Source organism: Opisthocomus hoazin, chromosome 4 (genome assembly GCF_030867145.1).
Source record: "Opisthocomus hoazin isolate bOpiHoa1 chromosome 4, bOpiHoa1.hap1, whole genome shotgun sequence".
NCBI lineage: Eukaryota > Metazoa > Chordata > Aves > Opisthocomiformes > Opisthocomidae > Opisthocomus > Opisthocomus hoazin.
In genome coordinates, this window is record NC_134417.1 from 86,703,300 (window position 1) to 86,724,544 (window position 21,245).

General features: G+C 43.2%; 1 long non-coding RNA gene across 3 annotated transcripts in view; it reads right to left on the reverse strand.

Moving 5' to 3' along the window:
• Window positions 1-21,245, reverse strand: part of LOC142361201 (uncharacterized) — a 36,384-nt gene that overhangs the window by 14,730 nt on the left and 409 nt on the right. For 2 of the 3 annotated variants that reach the window (XR_012763820.1, XR_012763818.1), the window contains exons 2-4: window positions 13,925-14,056; window positions 12,631-12,767; window positions 11,435-11,585 (exon numbers count right to left, since the gene is read on the reverse strand). This is a non-coding gene — a long non-coding RNA (uncharacterized LOC142361201). The remainder of the gene's footprint in view (window positions 1-11,434; window positions 11,586-12,630; window positions 12,768-13,924; window positions 14,057-21,245) is intronic. The other variant, XR_012763819.1, reaches the window with a different exon arrangement.

Genomic DNA, 21,245 nt, shown 5'->3' on the forward strand with positions numbered 1-21,245 from the left:
TGATTCACACTTCACAAGAAGCCCTGGATGGTAGCCTTAGCCATCATGAGCTTCTCCTACCTACATAGATGCCAAGGCGTAACTTTTGTTGTGGGTAAACTCACCTGGGCCAACGTGGAAATCCCAACTGTCTTTGTTGTGCTGGGCCCAACTGTCTGTGGCAGGTTCACCAGAGTGATGCTGGGGTTCTCTGGAAATGGATGTTTTAGGATAAGTGGGTGATGAAAAGGTCACAATGGTAGACTTCAATGCAGCAGCCAGTGTCTTCGATTCATGTTCCTGGGCATATTTTAGAACTTTCTGTTGCATTTTTCACATGCGGCGTGGAATATTTAATATTCATGGGACCCTGTGTGGTCCTCAGGATGTCTACCCAGCAGACCGTGTAGTCAGCTCTCTAAGCAGTAACTTTGATTTAACATTGCTACTGTCTCTTCCTAAATCAGTTTTGATGTCTCCAATTCCATGCCATCATATGTCAATTTTAGCAAGTGATGCTATGATTCACAGTGAGCAATCTGGTTCATCAAAGAATCTATTCCCTCACCTCAGTAATTATTTCTAATGGATGATTTATGCTTTTATGAGTAAAGCAGGTTAAAAGCACAGCACAGCAAATTTCAGTGTGTGGTACATATCTGCTACTTTTAGGATGTGGATTTCAGTTGATATGTCTTTCTCAACTCCAGGATTGACTGACACTTCAACAAAATGTCACTTCATTAGGAGACAAACAGAAATAATCCAGCCAGAACAATTTTTATTGATGAAATGGAGCAAAGAAATATCAGGGTCACTTATCATTTTGTATGCGGGGAACAGGCAATGAAATCTCTATTGGAAAATTCCCTCTGACAGGAATGCACTTAGTCTTGTCAGAGATAACACAGCCACAGTAATATATTGCTTGATATTTATAATAGCTGCAGAAGATAGCCCTACCCAAACATGCTGTTTCAGCAGTTCACAAGGCTTAAATGACTTCATGTCAAATGCCTTTGAAGATCTCATTTCTCCCTATTTTTTGCCAGGAAAATCCAGTATCTAAGCATTTCTTCTGTGCATATTGCAAATTCTCAGCTTTAGGGCAGAGCACAAATGGCGTGATGTGCTCTAGATCACACAAGTTTTGATAGGACTCCTGCAGCTTCAGAAGCTGCTTCTGCATGACACAATGGGCCACAAAATGGTGGATGGGATTCCTTTAGCAACCAAAATTCTACCAGAAAGGCTCATACCACTTGTCTTTAAAGATGACTTACACTCTCTTTTATAAGTAGCTTAAACCTTTGAAAACCAAACTGCCTTTGCATTGCTCCAGAAAGATGGAGTCACTCTTCTTGCAGTGACTCCTCAGGAAAATGCAAGCATGGCCAGTAACCTACCCATGGGGACCATCCCAGTCTGTTGACATCTCCAAATCCAGGGCAGGAACTTCATTTATAGAAAATGAAGCTGTGATTTGTGTAATATTTTATACATTGTCTTTCAATAATCTTGCAATAGTAAAGCAACCTTATCTTTCAGTCACTGAACTGGAAGCAACCTAAGCCAACCTCCTCTGACAGATATTTGTCTATATCTGTTGACATATATGTCCAACACTGACAGTTCTACATCCTTCTCAGTAAATCTATTCAGTATTTCATTCCCAAGAGTTTTGTGATGTTGATCTTAAATCCTTGTTCCAACCAAAATCCATTATATCTCATCTTCTTCTCCAGGGATTTGGAAAACAAGTTATTCATGGTAGCAGTCCTCTGTGTATTTGAAGACTATGCCTCTTCAGTCTTTTAATATTTAGGCTGAGCAACTGTGTTCTTCTCAGTCTCTCCAGGTCATATTTTCTATTAATTTACAGTAGGATTCAGGTCCAGATGAATGAACCTATATGTAAGTGACTACCCATAGCTCTATACATGGAAGCCAGGTGTCTAAGATCCTGGTGTAGCTGCCAGTTATCAACATTCTAGAGAATAATTCCATTCAGTGTAAAGCAGACATCTCCACTCCTACATCATCATAACTATGAGAGCTCAGACATCTGCTTCACTTGCAGACACTTACACTGCAGCCACAACTTCTTTGGTGTCTAAACAAGGTATCAAATGATCCTCCTATAGTTTTCATTATTTTCCACTGAATCAGTGGAGTCAAGTCTCCAGGGAAGCTCCAAGACTTCCAGCCTAGACCACTTGGCTTGTAACTCTCAACAACTGCATTCTAAAAGCTTCACCCAAAATCAGCTATTTACATCATATATAGGTATAATAAGCTATTTACACCACAGACAAATAATTCAGCAGACTCTTATCCTGCCTGGCCTGACATTAACCTGGCAGGAACTTTTCAGCCAGCAGTTTACGAATGGCAGTTGTCCCAGGCCTGGGAATTTTAAAGAGATTAAAGCTTGGGCTGTGGAGCAGTTTCAGTGGTTCACCAGCCAGCAAACAATCATAGCGATACTGGGAATCCCCCTGACCTTTCCACAGGATGCATCCTGATATAAGCAGGAAGACTGCACAGCTACGTAGCTGTGTCCTTATCAGGCGACATGGGAATGCGCTTCAGCATCTGGTGCTGATCAAGATGGACTGTATCTTTCTTAACCTGTCCTCTGTAAATCTGTGCTCGTACACACGGTCCACAAACACAGCAGTGATGAACGTTGTCACAGCCTCTCTCTCCCATAGAAGATCCATATGGGTACCGCCATCCACACAACCTCAGCAGCCTCTAGACTGCTGCTATCATTTCTTCTACTACAGAAATGCCAAGCCCCACACAAACATCTGGTGCGAAGCCATCCCTGGGCAGCCCCTCTCAGACAAAACAGACTCAACAGCAACAAAATGAGAAAATCATTGCCAGGTCCAGGATTCCCCATCTGGAATGAGAAGATCCATAGGAGAAAGCATTCCTCCAGCTCTCCACTCTCCCTCTCTTGCTCTACAAACACATCACCTTGCAGACTCTGTGGCCATTTTCCCCAGTGGGACCAATCCCACTTCCTGGCAGCTGCATTCGGAATGGGGAGCAGAGAAAGCCAGTGCGTGTTAACTGGCAGTGTATTTCTGCTAGATGAGATTGGAACTGACTTCAGCAACAGCTGCCAATTGAAGCATCCTTGACTGCAGATAAGGAAGAAAATTTTAGTTTCATCTGTGCTCCCTTGCAGACCAAACTGACTGATTGATGTTCCTAAAGAGCACCCAGAAAGCAGGTTCTGCAAAAGTCACCTGAGAGATAGGAAAGGGCAAACCACATGTTGCCCCTCCAGCTTGTTCAGAAGACTTATTTCAAACTGGGATTTTGATTTTCACAGCTGAGGTGCAGCATCCCCCCTTCAAGCTGGAGCTCAGCCAGCGTGCAGCTGCACCGTGTAGTGCTGGGCTGAGGCCTGGAGCTAGGCAAAATTTTCCAGACAACTCCCTTCCTAACAACAGAAATCTCTGTTTGGGGGACTAAAATTTTTCATGCGTTTATTTGAATCATTTTGAAGAGGAAAAATAAGGTAGGTTTCAAGGGCTATGAAGCATTTTATTTTGTTGTTTTTAACTTACTTGCTTTTTGTGTGTTTAAACTACATGTATTTTTCACCCTGAACGCATTTATTTTGAAACGGAAACACGGACATGATGTTTTGTCCTGCCCAGAACAAACTGTTCACTGAGAAAGAAGGCTCACAGCAATGGTGGAGTTACACAGCCTGTTCTTCCTGACCCTCTGCGAAATCAGGCACTTGACCTAACCCTCTGCCTACAAAAGCCTCCCCAGCACCACCTGCCTCCTGCACAGACAGACCTGGCTGGGACATCACATATGGCAGCTGGAGCTGAAAGACTCATTGATTTCATCTGCACTGAAAAGTACTCCATGCTCCACTTGGTTTTAGTGTTGCTTTTGTGCAGAAGTCTTATAGATTTGATACCCATTATCTCCACACACAGAAACGTATCCTGCAGCCTTGAATTACAAATGCCCATATTCCACTTCTAAGACATCACATTCTTGGATCAAGTTAGCAGCTGGCTGTAAAAGTTGTACAGATACAAATCCATCACACGCATCCGAGATATCTCACTATTGCTCCAGCTCAACAAACTGGATTTTGAGGTATGGGGCAGGCAGGCTGTTTATTTTGTCTTTGGCACATTGAATTTCATGAGGTAGTGATATTCAGAAATAAAACAGCAGAAGTCTTGACCAGGAAAGGAATTGTCACAAGCTGCACTCTTGACATGTGCAAACATCTAAAAGCCTGCAAGCACTGTGAACTGAGCCACACAGTAAAGGCAGGGCAACGGGAAGCTGTGGGGGCTCAGTGGCTTTGGCACACAAATTCTGTGTGCCTTGACGTACACTGTAGGCTCCCGCTGCACCTCTGTTCTTCCTGTGGTAAACTGGGAACACCAGCATCGCTGGGCTCGTGTGATGTTGTAGGCTTTATTTCATTAATAGTTGTAAGATGACCTGAACACGGAAAAACGCTCATGCAAGATCCATAAAGCACCAAAACCTTTTTACCAAATCCAAATGTGAGAAGAGGGAAAAGCTGTTGTAAGAGAAAACCTCTGGAGTCCTCACAAACTTGTAAGGAAAACAGACACAGAAACCTTCCTGCACAAAGCCACAACTCCAGCAGGAGATAACTCCGGTCAAACCGTGGAAGTCAATGAGTGTCATCCCAGGGACAGCAAAGAGCTTTGGATCAGCCGTTAACGAGAAAGCACGTGAGCACATGAGCATGATGTGCTTCTCGCTGTAAAATACCACTTAGGAACAGCTCTACCAGCCTCAGATATTAAAAAGGAGATTTTTTTTTAAATGAATGTTACTTGCCTTTGCACTGTAACAGGAATTCCTCGCAAGAGAAGCTGGTCACCTACCAAGGGGACCAAATGTTTTCTGGAGATCAGACAGGCAAATAAACTCTGCAAAAAACAGTTTCTTCTACAGAAAACCTACTCAAAATCTGTAAATGTCATTTTAAAAAGAGTTTGGAAAATAACAGTCATGACGGGTTGGTGATATTAAAATTACTGTTTAATGACAAGAAAAAGCAGGGCTGACAGAGCCTCTATCTTGGACAAAGAGCTCCCTCTAGCTCACCAAACAGGGTTCAGTAGCACAGAACTATTTCTTGCACCACAGAGTAACACTGCACACCATTAAGTCGTACTGTACAGAAAGCATCGCAGGCTGGTTTACATGCAGTATGAAAGCCCACTTCTCATCACCCCACAGGTTAGAGAACAGCAATAAATCTGAACAAGTTAGCCATTAAGGTTGGCTTCCGGAGATGTCACTTCCGAGGTTATTTCCTTAATGTTAAATCCAATTTGGCTTAAAAGAGTTTTTGCTACTTCTTGTAACTCTCTCGGCATCTTACCAAAAAAAAACACAGCTCTCAATATTGTTATGTCTGTCTGTGTAGTGCAGCCAATGTTTTCTCTCCTGGCTCGCCAGGAGGAGATGGCTAAGCAGAAATTGTTCAATCACCTCTGAAATGCAGCCATTTTCAGAAGGCGAAGCAGGACCTCTTCAGATGCATCTGGCACCACCACCCAAAGGTCGGTTCCCTCTTTTTAGAAACCAGATGTGGAGATTCAGCGTTCCCCCAGTAACCAACACACTGGAAACAGACTAATTGTGATACACAGCTACTTACTGGCCAGCAGAATGGGACAAGCACTCCTCCAGCAAAATAGACTCCCAGGAACCTAACGAGGGCAGTGCCTACACTTGCTGCAGCTGTGTTAATTAACATCATTCTGCATGCCCAAAAAAGTTACTTTCACCTGTTCAAAATCCCTCTGAATTCTGACAAATTCAGGGTTGATTCCTGATCCATGAGCCAACCTACTGAAAGACCTGCTGCCTTGTCCCCAGCAGAGATTGGGCACAGGTCTCCAAGCACCGTGACTGCCCTACCACCCGCTCCTGAGCCGGCACAATCTTGACACGGGTCTGAGCCACTGCCTCTGCTTCTTGAACACCCACGTGCCCAGCAGCAACGTCCCTGCACTGTGTGTTAGGTAGCAGCAACCATCCCACCCTGCCCCACTTTCCTCTCCCCATCCTCAGGCAAGAGATGTGTACCGAAGAGCCGCTGTAACGGCTGCTGGAGGGACAGGGGAGGAGGGAGAGGAGATGAACACTGTTGAAGGTTACAGCCCTGGAGAGAGAGATCATGGGGATGGGGTCACACTCCCCAAATCTAGCACTTGCTGCAAATAATGAGGACCCATGTGCTTTAATCCCCTGCCAAGGACCTCAGCACAGTTTATGAGGAAAATAAAGTCCAGCTGCCCTGTATTGCTTTATTGAGCAATAGAGAAACTGGTTTCTCAGTCAGCTGCATTTTTTGGGGGTGACATCTGGACAGAGAGATGGGTCTGGATCTCTGTCAGAGCTGGACAAAGCTGTGATAAAGACTGGGGAGGGTCCTACATAGAGATCAGACAGCCTCTTCCTTCTTCTGCATCATGGATCACAGGCAGAACCATGTCAGGCCATGATGGGGGTGGCTGGGAATCTGGAACACCATAAATCTACACCTAGACAGTGCCAGGTACCTCAGTCTTTGCCAATTTGCACCCTTTGTTGAGTTTCTCCTAACGCAGACGCTGTTTTCAGAAGTCGTTTTGTTGATTCTTCCTGATTTATGAGCCATGAAGGAAGAACTGATAAAGGAATTAAATGGAAGTAGGGCTTAAAGTAAAATAACATCTTGAGACTGACCTGTGCCTGCCTCCTCCCAACACCCCACCAGACTCCATTCATTATTTCTCTTCGTTAGGGCAATGCCTAACCAAGTAATCAGAATCACCATAAGACTTCAGCTTACAGCTTTGTATAACTTTCCCTGAGAAATAAATCCTACCTAAAGAGCAAAAAGCCAGGAAGGGAAAAGCTAAATCTATTAGTCACCCCAAGCTGTATCAAAACCCTTATTTTTGGTTAAAGCTTATCCTCTGAATGAACGTGCACAGTGTTCAGACTTCAGCTTGCACAATTCCTTGCCTCAGAATAAAATTCTGGTTAAAGACCTACTGCTAGGCAAGGAGAGCTTTATGTACAGCACAGCAGTTGGACTTCACAGATTAACTGCAAAAAAGTTTCTTTCATCTGAACTTCATTAATGTACATCCTTATCAGGTGTTAGAATATTGCTGAGAAATCACAAGTGTTGTACAAAAAAGTTTCTGGAAGTATAAAGGTCTAGGATTTCCTTTCTGGCAGAAAAAAGATAAAAATTTGCATTCGCATATACTCTCTCATAGTCTAATAAACTGCAACTATCTGATTTTCTATTAAAGGCCGTAAGGCAAGAATTCAAATAGAAATGTCTTCTATCACTATGTTCTGTACATAAAGTAACGTATAGATGCAATAAGAAAGTTAATTGGTTTCATGTTGCTTGGAGTGCACAAGGAAGAAAATTAAAAGAACCCAATTGTTATCTCTAATTAGAATTTCTGAGGAACAACATTGTAGAGATGGATTGTCAGCTTCCTCCGGTATTTCCTACTCATGCCAGTCAAATTTATGCACCCCCTTTCCAATTAGTACCTTAACTGCCTTTCCATAACTAACAAACTAGTGCTGGCTGCTAGTTTATTTTAATTCAGAAAGTCACAGGGATGCTAGCACCTATCTACCTATGAGCAGGTGGCCGCCTGGGTAAATCCTAATGTCCAAACACTGCTGCATGGCATATTTCTATTATGAAATTAAGCCCGTTAAAATCATCACCCAGGAGGCCAGGGTACTTCTGGTTAGAGGAGAAAAGAATTAGGTGAACGATAGCAAAAACGTCTCACAAACAATATGCCTGTTGTAAAACATTCAGCTACACAAGGAGGCTTTCATAAATACCTCTGCTTTCCTCTTGGGCTCCTCTGGCTATCTGGGCTAGGTTTGGTTACCAAATACAGTTGCCTTGCACTGCACCGAATCCAGTCAGGAGGCTGTCAGGTCAAGCACAGCACAAACCGGGCAGAAGCGACAGCTGAAGAATGGGGTAGGACAACGTGAAACCTTACCCCTGCCAGGCTGCAGTTCACACACACCTTCCTGCCTGTCTTCAGTCAGATCAACAACTACAGTTTCTTCATTCTTGCAGTACAGGAAATTTTAACCTCAGATTACCATCCAGCATCATTGCCAAGTGTGCCCTGGGCTGCATCCCCAGCAGCGTGGGCACAGGGCGAGGGAGGGGATTCTGCCCCACTCTGGTGAGACCCCCCAGGAGTCCTGCGTCCAGCTCTGGAGCCCTCAGCACAGGACAGACCTGGACCTGTGTGAGCGGGGCCAGAGGAAGCCACAAAGGTGATCAGAGGGCTGGAACCCCTCTGCTGTGAGGAAAGGCTGAGAGAGCTGGGGCTGTTCAGCCTGGAGAAGAGAAGGCTGCGGGGAGACCTTCTTGTGGCCTTTCAGTACTTAAAGGGGGCTTGTAAGAAAGATGGGGACAGACTTTTTTGAAAGGCCTGTTGCGATAGGACAAGGGGTAATGGTTTTAAACTAAAAGAGGGGAGATTCAGACTGGATATAGGAAAGAAATTTTTTACAGTGGGGGTGGTGAAACCCTGGCACACATTGCCCAGAGAGGTGGTAGATGTCCCATCCCTGGAAACATTCAAGGCCAGGTTGGACGAAGCTCTGAGCAACCTGATCTAGTTGAAGATGTCCCCACTCACTGGAGGGGGATTGGACTAGATGGGCCTTTAAAGGTCCCTTCCAACCCAAACTATTCTATGATTCTTATGATTACGTGTCCTCCCCGAGTACCAAACTTTGAAAAAGTCGAACTTCTAAAAAGCAAGAAATGGGAAACCAGAATATGCAAACTCACATTCACTGTGTTTTTCCCTTCCTGCCACTGTTTCCCTACACAGCCCAGCAAAGCAAATGGAGAAATCCACTGCCACTCAGCAGCTTTCCCAGAGTTAACTGGTTTTATTGAAAGACAGAGGGATTCTTAGAAGGGTCGGCACAATTCTGATTGTAATAGAGACCATCACACCTTTCCCGGGACAGAAGAGTCCTCGGCGTGGGCACCTGGATGGAATGAAGCGTTAGACGAGCATGGTTTGTGGGCTGAGAAGTAGCACAGGATGAATATATGCACGCAGCACAGAGAGGCTGTTAAACACAGCAGACAGCGTGTTCTGACTGTGGCACAGACTGACAGGCTCTAAGGCGGGTGTAAGTAAGAGCTGTTGGTTGGTATGAGCAGGCAGAACTAAAACATGCCACTCTACAGCTGTATTGAGCTATTCCTCCCTGCTCGTTTGGTGCTGCTCACCCTAACGTTCCCTGTCTTGGCTTAAGAATCTTGAATTATTCTAAACAGTTCTTTGGAAAAAGCACAACGCAACACCCTGCCACCTCTGACTATTCTGATGAGAATTTTTCTTACCAGATCTGTTTTAACCAAAGACATAAATGTTAATTATAGGAGCTAACAGCTATGCAGCCATTTCTGTGGTTGGGAAAAGATGTGATGGGCTATGTGATCTGTAGCTTTTCTGTGCACACCCACAGTGTTACTGTATATGTGCCCTAAATGGGATATAAATCGTAGCAACGCACCAAACACTGGATGGTATTCTAGCTCCTCCTGATTGCACTGACCAGAAGCTGCTATTTACACCTGCCAGATCCAGGCTCCTACAAAGGCAGCAGAGAAGAACTGAGACCACTCTCTCTCTCCCAAATAAGCTGCAAGATCCACTTGGATATTGAATCATCCTACCCCACCACCTCTCCTAAACTGTGCCTTTCTACAGATGACAAAAATAGAAGATGAGGAACAAGCAGCCTTCCCAGACCCAGTTAAACTCACTGCTGAACGTTATATTCTGTGTTTGATCTCCGGTGGGACAGCACGCACTGCATGGTGCTAGGTGGAATCATTACAGAAAGTTAGCCATCCTGCTAAGGCTGATGAGACATTTTGACGGCATAAAGGGCACGTAAAAATGGCAGAATCTGTCCATCAGATTCCCAATTACCAACACTGCCTGAAAGCTCTCCTCTGCTGATTCCTGCTCATTCTGAAATGGAAGAAGTAAATCAAGTCCAGGTTCTTGGGCTACCTCCACACTTCCATCAAATGCCCCAGTTAAATTTCAGCAAAGAGCACCAGGGTGAATGGCATAGGTTTTTTTACTATCTTCAAAATTATTGAAAAAGCACCCCTATTCATACCTGGCCATTTCACTGTTCTGAGAAGTATAGCTAAGGCATGCTTTCAAAATATACTGTTACAGCATACTGGGATTCATAACTCAGCTCAGGGAGAGCTGTAGCAGAATTAAGCAGTACGTTGCATTAAATAGAAATGACCTTGAAAAAAAACAGTTGGCAATACACCAGAAGTACTTTACCTACACAGAAATCAGAGTAACAAAGGAATTTGCTGCCCAATACCTATGATTTTGTGTGTCTTGTAGGCTAACCACAGTGGTCCAATTTAGTTTTGCTTATACAAATCTTAGCTGAAGAGTAAAGGCTTTGCATCAGTTAAAACTTCATGCAATGAACTGGCCAGAAGCTTGGATTTTTTTGAAATTATCAAGTGTAATGGCAGGAACTTAATGCTACAAGAAGGACTTAAAACTACCTAGAAAGCAGGAGTCAACAGGTTAAGGGACACTGCTCAAGACAGTGGTGGTGGATGGTTGTTGGGGAATTTTTCATACAAACTTTTTTCACCAAAACTAAGAAACCCCCATGTTTTCAAATTCTTATTCATAAGTTAAGCACCACCACCACAACAACTAGGCAAAAATAAATCAGCTTTTTAAAAGCATCTGAACTTTTAGCAACTTCCCTAGAGAAAATTGCAGAGTAATAAAAATACTTGCCCTAGTAATCATATGGGATAAATCAGTGTATCTTCTCCCACATTACGAACCTGCACAGCAGCTCAGGTTCTTACTTAGAACTATCAGTAGTACTGTGCTAATCAGCAGTATCGTAATGCTACGATAAACCTAGCAATCTCCAAAAGAAGATGAATACAGAATTTCAACCAGCAGGTACACGGTACCTGTGGAGTAAAGGTGTGCAGAGAAAACAGCACCAGGTGCCCACGGGCGTTACACTAAATGTCAGCAGAACCCTCCACCCTGACCCTCTGTGCCATAGAACTCTTTGTGTTCAGAAGTCAACACAATCCAGAGTAATGCAGCCATTTGAGTGAATTAACACCATTTTTAACTCCCCAAGGAAGCTCTTACAGTTATGTCTGACAAATTGTAACAGCTTGACTAACAGAATTGCACCATCCTTCCCAGCAAGAGGATGAACTGCAGACACCTTCCCCAGTACCAGTGAGTGACAGGAGATCCCGTTTGCAGCCACTGTCATTGCTCTTCTATTTTTAGCCTGGAAAAAACAACAGTTGCTTGACCCTGGCCGCTACCTTCTTCCCAGGGCGTGCTTTCTATAGGTGACTCTTTCCCCAGAGCTCTCCCTCGCTGCCAGGAACATCTGTTGCACCTCCGTGGCTGGGAAGGATCTTGAACAGTCATTTGCCCCAGTGTGCATGGTGTCTCACAAACTTCACTCTAAAGCTGCCAACAAATAACCATATAAGTAAACATTAGGTGTTCAAAAAACATGTAGATATGGCACTTCAGGACACGGTTTAGCAGGCATGGTGGTGATGGGTTGACAGTTGGACTTGATGATCTTAGAGGTCTTTTCCAACCTTAATGATTCTACAACTATTCGGGAAGATTCACCCATGAAATACTGGTCTGCTACAACCACCGACATCCCATAGCTGCAGTACCCTTTCAACGGACACCATTACAGCACATCAGAAATCCAGGTGATGGAATTCCAGATGTCCAGATGAAGAAAACGGCGTTGTCCTGAAGAGCATCAATACAGACTACAAGGACCAACATTTGGGCTGCTTGTGTTGCTTCTGTCTGTCATTCAGAGAATGAGCACAGCTGAGCTGCTGCACTTCCCCTAGTGCATTTACCAGGAAAATTTTCCTGCAAAGAACCTAAAAGCCCCGTGATGTGCTGGGCACTCCCAATCAATGCAGCTGAAATACCTCTCTTACTGTAACACTCTACACCCTCAGGAAAGCCAGTTTTATTAAGACACTGTGTGGGTAGTCCAGCAAATCACCCATCTGTAAACAATTTAATTAGAAGCCTATCCTCAGAGTAATGTGCTAGTACAACGGCAGCCCACAGCAAGAGAATATTAATAGCCCTGTGTGTAAGCAGGGAAAATGCTCTGGTCTGGGCTCAAGGAGGAACTTTTGATACTTCAGCTCTGTTTTTACCACCACTATCAATCCTTTGTATGCTCTACAGCAAGTCATTTACCGTTCTCTGCCTTTGTTCCTCCACCCATGAAGAGGCCATAAAAATATTTAGTCACCTTGTACAATTCTTGACTGGCAAAAAGGAGACCCACATGTAAGCAGAGGGTGTTATTCCTGTGATACGGAATATATTGTTCTCTGTTACGAGCACACACTTTTTAACCAGACAATTCACGATGTGGTTTGAAGAACAGGTATAATGGTACAAACAGGTGTAGGTAACACCACATGCCTTTTGCTTCTTCGGAGTCATTCTTCACAGGTTAACTTACCTTCACCATTTGAATCGTGTTGTGATGAGGAACTTGGGATGCACCTTGAAATTCAGAGACGGTTGACTTGCAGCACTCTGATGTCAACAGCAATTGCTGCTGTTCACTACAGAACGTAAGTGGATCAGACAGATGATCTGGATTGAAAATAATCAGTATCTGCTGTTAATTATTGTTGCAAAGGTCTGGTAGCATGCTAAGTGCATCTCTGACACGTACGTAAAATTGGTCACAATATTAGGTTTATTGGAATTTTGCTCATACAACCAAAAAAGCACTTCAACTAAACTGTTTTGAGAAGATTTCTCAAATGAAATGAAAACATTCTCAAAAAAAAAAAAAAAAAAATGAAACAAAAGTGAAAAATCCTGGAAACACTTGCCTGTAGTCCCAAAGGAAAGGTAAACTCCAACCAGAGCTGATCTGTAGTCAAAGTGCAGCTTAACAGTTATATTTGATTTATAACAGCACAGTTTGAGGATTTAAATGCTTTGTTTTCCACACAGAAAAGTCTCCTTTCATGAAAAAGTGCTTCATCAAGAATGGTTTTTGAACTAACCTAATCTGGGTGAGAAAACACCAAGCAGCCCATCATGAATCCTTCTTAAGAGTCATTCGCTAAACCGGCACCACGCTGGGACAGCCTCTGCTCAGGGACCATGCCTTTCCCATGACCTGACTGATCCCAGTTCAGCTCCCAGTTGTGCCAAGCCAGAAATCCTCCTCACAGTTGATGCTTCTTGGATATGTTACTGGGATTCTCAGCAAAACCCACAATAGGGCAACTGAGGAAAACTGATTATTCTAATGTATTTTAAACTTGCCTCATTTAAAGAAAGCTGGCTTTTACTTTGATGTCCACACTGTACGTATGCTCTTGCCTGTTATGATCGTTCTCCAGCTCATGAGTGCTGTGCCTTCCTACACTTCTGTCTGATCATAAAATACAATAACCAATACATTTTCAATGCTACTTTTTTCCACTCCAGCCAGCCCTTTTCTCTTCTAACATTCCTTTTAAAAAAAATTAAGGCTCAATTCAGGGCACCTCACTTCAAGCGACAGCCCCTTGGAGAAGCTGCAGAACCATCCCTCTGAAGGCAGCAGAAGCCAAAAGGTAATCCTGAAAAAGGCAAGCTGCGAGTGCCAACCTGCGAAGCTCCCCGAATGACCTCCGGGGGCTGCTGATCCACCTGGTGACTTCTGGCACTGGCTGGAGCAGATATAAAGTAGCTGCAGAGAGGCAGATCTACTTCCACATAATTTATTATTCAAGTGTAAAAGTTTAATGTACCTCTTTGAACAATTAGAGTGTGCTCTCTGGAGCGTAATTGTCTTTTTGCTTCTGAAGACACAGTGGCTCATGAATCAGTAAGTGCTATGGCCAGGACCCCAACACGCACTTAATCACAAGTTGCTTCTTTCTCTGTACACACCCAGGAGGAAGAAATAGCTTTAATAATAGACAACATTAAAGAAAGATTTTTAAAAAATTAGGAACCTCGCAAAAAACTCCCTGGGCTTCTGGGACGAATTTGCTCACAGCTGGAAGCTTAATATGTTTAAGTGTGGCTGATTCTACTCTAATACAACTTTTATAAGATATTCGCAGTCCTGCTGTAAAAGCCTGTGGCACAAATCATGATTGGAAGAAGCAGACCTTCCCTTGGGAAAGAACTGAGTTGGCTTTGCTGAAATTTACTTAGTCATTTTTTGGATATTTATATCCGTGTAGTCTAACTGATGATAGTACTGATCAGATGCCCGATTACATTTAGCCCCAGAAGAGCAAAGGGGAATTCATTTCAGTGTTACCTTCAGTTATTATGACTTTGGGGTACTCATGACCCAGTGTCTCTAACTCACAGGATAGATTTGAACTACTACTCTGTGAACAACTTGCTTTCTTTGGTTTCTCATTATGAGCATACAGCCAAGTCTATGAAAGAGAAAGCAATGCTTGGCTTTGGAGAAAAACGACACCACTAAACTTGCCTTCTGCTGATATTAGCAATTTAGTTTTCAGTGCTATTCTGTTGCTATGCAAACCACGATGACAACTGCATCTAGCAGCGAATTTAATTCTGCTTTACAATTTCATTAACTTTGATCCATTTGGGAACACACGAGTTCCAAAGACTGCATCTTGCCAAACACTGGGAATTGCATTCCTTGTTCTGAAAAATGACTGTGCAAAGAAACTTTCTAGCAAAGTTGCCCAAAAAGTCTTCCCCTTACCACTGCAAAGTACCATTTTGTCACAGCCAATCTTTTTTGTTAATTTAATCATTTCATCAACACATCCATGCAAGTTTCTTAGGTCCAAGGCAGAAGAAAACTAGGGCAGGGGGGAACAGGGCAAACACCATGCAGACATGAAAGAAGAAAGAATTTTCACTACAATTTCAAAGTAGCTTCTGCTTGAAGAGAAAGACATAGGAGCTTTAAAGTTCACACAACGCACACAGAAGCCTAGTTCCAGCTGCCAGTTGTGGCAATACTCCAGAACAAGTTTATAGTTCTGTAAAGCCAGACAGAGAAATATTAAAGTAAAGCTGGGTTCTTTTTCCTTCTTACATCTCCCATCAGGGCAAAAGATTCTCAAAGACAAATTAGATGCTAGATACCTCTCTGTTATGAGAGCCTTACTGAGGTTACGTGATGGTAACTCATGTAAAATAGTGAAAGGAAAAGACTAAGGAAAAAAACCCATTAACCATGAAAAACTGTAAAACCCAATACCCCACGCTACAGAAAATTAAGAGTGTAAGATGACCTATACTCTTACACATGCACAACTTCTACATTTAGATGTTATTCTGACATTAAGAACCATAACACTGGCTTAAAAGTTATCTTTTTTCAAAACAAACTGGAGAGTCTTTCTTTGCCATTGTTGTCTGACAGCCCAAGGTTCACGTTCTTCAGGAACTATAGTAGAAACATTCTGCTAAAACACAAGTCAGATTCATGTAAAAAAACAGCATGACAAAGATACAGAGCCTCAAGAAAATAAAATAGCCTGTTATTTGAAATATTTGGCATCACTCTGCCACTGAAAGTACACAGGTTCAATTTATGCTGGTAAATTCAACAGTGCTGAGGAACATCCCCAGGCACTGGAGTGCCATCAACTACACTGTCAAATTGTAAGCATGATCCATAGCATCATTTTTGGCCATGGTCAATTGTCACTGAGCCAACTAACAGCAGAGCACAGCTCAGGAATCAACACAGTCCAGACACCAGTCCAAAAAGCAGTCCATGTGTGGCCACTTTACTGGCAAAGTCAGGAGAGTTAAGTAAGAACAGGCTGCTGCGTGCAAGCGGGTCTCAGTGCCAAAGAAGGGTTTTAAGCACGTTTAATTTGCCTTATATTGCTATAACCACTCTGAACTGACATGGGAAGCAAGATGATGCATTTCGAAGTTAATACAAGGTCTGATACTACCCTTAAAGAGTGTCCTGCAAGTTCACAGAAAATTAAATGGCATTTAGTTTACTTTTTGTAATTTGGCAGAAAGGAGACTAAGTTTCCCATTTGAGGATTCAGCTAACAGTTCAGCACTATTTTTGCCACTTCAAAGACGATCCTTAGTTACATTCTCATCCATTTTAAACAGCATCAACGTTGGTTTATCTTCATTATAACTAGACAACTGCAGTTGTTCACAGAAGCATTGATTGCAGAGGTTCTTACAGTAAATCATTTTCAGATATACAGAAATTAAATGTTTAAATCCTACTACTTGTGTAATATATAACGCTATATCATGAAGGCTCCCATCTCCATTCCATAGGGACAGAGAATCCAGAGCAGATAGCTGAGATGTCTCTGAAACTCGCTCCTCTTTGGTGTCAGGGAGGAACACAACAAGGCTGTCCACTGAGGCTTGTCTGTTTTCACTTCCCTAAGACTCTAGTTTAAGAGTTGTCTACTCAAGATCTGAGCTACTCTGACTAGTCACTGCATGATAAACCTGGGTGAGGGAGGGAAACAAGCATCATATAACACAAAAACATTCCACTGGACAGTATCCTTTAATAACGTTTCCCATGAGAGGTCACTAGCTCCTTAAAGCCAGTGAATTGTAAACTGCGTATCTGTGAACCGCGTGTTACAGGAAAACAGTTCGTAATCCCCCTATTAATCCTTGGCATCAGGGCACACACAGTATAATTATAGACTGCAGCAGAATAATTTGAAAACTTTATTCCACAGGGCTGTAATTATATCCTAGCTGTAATCCTTTAATGGCCAATATCATCTATTGCATTATTGACATACCATATGAGTAGATGAGCAAATATACTAAAAATGTTCCACAGGCAAGCCACAGCACAAGCGATAGCATAGCCAGCGAAGCAGGCTATTAAAGAGGCACAATTAATAAGTATCAGAATATTCAGCCTAGAAAACATCAGGATTTCTGCTGTCACTTTATCTATCTGTTGCACCGATAGCTGGTTTTCTAGAGCATGTTACTGGATGCACAAATTAAAAGTACTGAAAGAAATCTGTCATAAATGACACTTAGATCAATCAACCATCAAGCAAAGAGCAGAAAGAGATTTCTAGAAATTCTTCAGCAAGAAGTTACGAGGACTTGAACTGCAGTAGACGCTGACCCAGTCCAAAATGGAGTGAAGCCACAACAGACCATACACCCAAGTGCTACTAAGGACTACTCTTCTGGTCAGCTCTTGTTTGTTCTCCACACCGATGTTGTCAACATTTTGGTTTTACCCTGGAAATTTGGTTTTAGCCTGGAAAATAAGAGCCAAGGAAGCTGAAAGAGTTTGCTTAAACCTTTTGTTTATATACAGCCTAAGAGCATACTCAGCATATGGGACCAGAAAGGAAAAAAGCTTAAAAGGAAACATAATTTGGAACCTAGCTATTATTCTCATGTAGGTAATGCAGTGTTCAAGAATATCTTCACTGATCCATGAGTTACTTGTGTTTTTAACCAATGATTACCACTACAAATGCAAAAATACTTCAACCATGGAAAACAGAACTTGCCTGCTCCACTCCAATCCAGCCTCTCGCATCCTCTCCTCGTGTAAGAGACTTCAAAAGTAGGAGAGACCACTTGGATCTGGTGAGGAGTTTCCTCAGCAGCTGTTCCCACTGCGAGGTTGGTACCTCGGAGGCAGGCATCACCTGCCACATTAAATAGGCTGGGCCCTGTCGAGTTAGAGAACTCTGAAGGGGGGTGATGTAAACCCCCTGAAACGCATCCTGTCGCTGGATCTAAAGTGTCCCTGAAGCATTCTGATGCTCCAGAGGAAGGACAAGAATTAGGACAGCGTCATGCCTTCTATTTCCTAGGGGCTGGCTGTGTCCCTGCTCATAAACCAATTCCAGTCACCCTATGTGGTTTAGCCCAGATCAGGGGACCCTTCTCAGCCAGCTGCCAATTCTGGAACTACTCTGTGGCCCAGGTAGGTGTCCGCCACCTCAGCAACGTATCTACTATTTTGGTTTTACTTCATCTTTGTTGGAACTGACCCAAAGCATCTGTCTCCTGCACCAAACTACAGATTACCAGTAGAAACAGAATTATGAGCAATACAGTTTGCATTAAAAATGTATCTGTCTTTCATATACAGTATCTACCAACTGCCAAAGGCAGGGAACAATCTTTCCCTTGTAAATGTGGCTGCAGCTCTCGTTGTTACCCCACAGGGTGCTAGAAAAACAATACCCCAGCAAACTGCTGAAAAATCGCTCCAGATGAACGGAGCCTTCCAGTTAAACTACACTGCTCCTTTATTTACTGATGCACAGCAGACATAATCGGGCACCGCTTTTGAAAGTGGAGATGCACATGATTGCACAGGCATCAGAAACTCAAGATGTATCGTGGCGATCATCCTCCAAAATACCCTCTATTTTATGACTTCTCAAATCCACATCAGTTCATTTTGTTTCCCATGCAGTCAAAGGGTTAAACACCTCCCACTAGTGGCAGCCCTGTCACTTCCTTGCCCTAATTACACAGGAAGAGAAATAAAAAATGAGGGAAAAATTCCTTTATGATTCCTTCATGATTCATTTATAACACAAGATGCCATGTTTGCTGAAAAATATAAAATCTTAAATTTTAGAACAGCTGATGTATCTCAGAAGATGTAACAGGCTCCGGGGACCACAAGCAAAGCAGCACCAAACTTCATACCAGGCATAAGTAGGAAACAATGACTAATAATATAACCTAGTTACGCTCATCAGCTGAGCCCAAGAGAACTTAAAGCAAAATAGCACTAGAGAAGCAGGAGAGGTGACAGGGAGTTTCTTGAATTATTTAAAGGTACTTACGAACCCCAAGCCTCTCCCCAGCACGACACCTAGCTTTTATCGTAATGTATTGGTAACAAATGGAAGTCTCACTTAAATCCCTAAGGAATTACAAGGTGTTCCCTCTTCTTCCCAATTCCACCAGAGGGAAAGTTGAAAAATAATCCAAACATCCTGATTTAGCTTGACCTCTGCTTTGACAATAGCTGAAGGCAGCAGACATTCTCAGGCTGACTCCAGAGCCTTTCACATGCCTGGCAGGAGACTGCTGCAAGACACGAATGCCACTGAAACTGCACGGCATACAGAGTGCAGGAAATTTCCTTCTTGAACAATGTGACAAGTGCTGATGCCCATCAGAAAGACACTGCCAGCTCTACGCTGAGCACTGTCAGAACACGGCACGGCAGCTGTTAGACACTCGGTGTTTCCCGAGGCACATCAAGCCCGCTGTGCTAGCACATCCTCACCTTGCACATGAATAAGCTGCAGTTTACAGGAGTTACCCTTGAACCATTCATAAAAACAGGTAGCAAGCGTAACTAACGCTTAACAGGCTGGCACAGTTAGACTCAAGCTGTGAACATACAAGCAGGATCACAGAGATTGTTCATTTAAATAATGTGAAGGTAAAAAGATCCTCAAGTCATTCGGAAGTTAAAGCAGCACAGCACTCATCCTTCACCATTTTCCGTGGGTATAGAACAGTGAGCTGTGTCAGGGCTCGTCCTCAGTGAGCCTGCTCCCTCGCCACGCTGCTGTAGTGTGTGCCAGTGCAGTGCCCAGAGACCAAATTCAGGGTGGGATTCTCCGCCCCACCCAACTTTCACCCTTTGAGAATTAGATCCAACATCTGTGCTAGGCATCACAGACTTCTACAGTCAGCTGAATGGAGAAAGCGCTTGCCAAAGGGTGAGCCAAGCGATCTGTGCCAGATGCATATCTTAGGATGAGACGACTTGCCCTCAGGACACCATTATGCTACTCTGTGAAGCCAAAGTGACCAAGTCGAACCTCTGCACCGAAGGATTTGGCAGTTGCATCAGAGCAGACAAACGCTAAGGCATTGTCCAAGAGACAGCCCTAGGAAAAGATCAGGAAAAAACACACAGAAATGAAGTGACTTGCCCAACATGATGCAGCATGGCCAAGACTGACATGGTAGTGGGCAGCAAGAAATGGAACGGAATCTAGAACGTTACAGGATCAGTGATGCCACAGGGAAGTTTTTCCCACCGAGTACGGGTCAGGCCCTGCGTGTCTACAGAAGAATCGTCAGATATGAAACGCTAAGAACAAAAGTGGCCACAGAAGCAAGCTGTGAATATGTACAATTCTGCCTCTTTCTTCTATCATGTACATTCAGCTTGCATAAAAGAAACTCAAGAAGTTGAAAAATAGCACGGACACTCCCCTTCACTACTTTTATTCCTTGTGTTTTTCTTTGCCTTTTACTTAGAAATGTCTTGCTGAAGACCAGCGTATGAAAATGAGGTAACTGGCTATTCCTTTGCCATAGTTTTACCTGAGCTTTTGTTCACTGTAACGATCTGACAGCCACCGCACACCTTTAATATTATGCAGCACACTTTACAGCTACGCAGGAGGCTGCTACCTCTGCTCAGTATCCCTGGTGGTTTTAAGTAAGCTTTTCACACGTTCCATCTCCAACACTTGTTTGGCACAACGGTGATCTTTCCAGATGAGAGAGAACCCAGTGATCATAAAGAATGAATTATTTACAGAAAGGTCAGTACTCCAGTTCACAGCAAGACTTCACTAATTGAAAGTACCACACTGAATACATGCACAATGCTCTTCAGGTTGACAAAAGCCTGAAGTGCTTAAGTAGTATTTAACACTGATACGAAGAAAACGCTCAGAGGATCAGTAGCAGGAAACAATACCTTGCACTTTTAGAGCACTGTCTCAAGTCAAAGCTAATGAAGGCTAAAAACATCATTTGCTAATTGGTTGATGGGGACAGGTAATCTCCTTTTGTAACGGGCACGTGGTACCACAAACCCTCAAAATCAGAAGCCCCAATTGTAACTATGAAGATCAGACTGAACTTCTTGCTCTAACTTCGCTTACCTACGCCCCATCTAATGCAGTCCCACCACTGAAGCAATGCTGCTGACCTATATCTTTACAGTGCTTTTCAATAGATTTTTCAACGCACCTCACGAGCCAATAAAAAAAAAAAAAAGAACAAAACAGAGGAACCAACTTCACAGGACTCATTAAGCAACCAGCAGCAAAGCTCAAGACCAGTTTAGGTCCAAGTTCATTGTTCTATTCAGTAAACTTG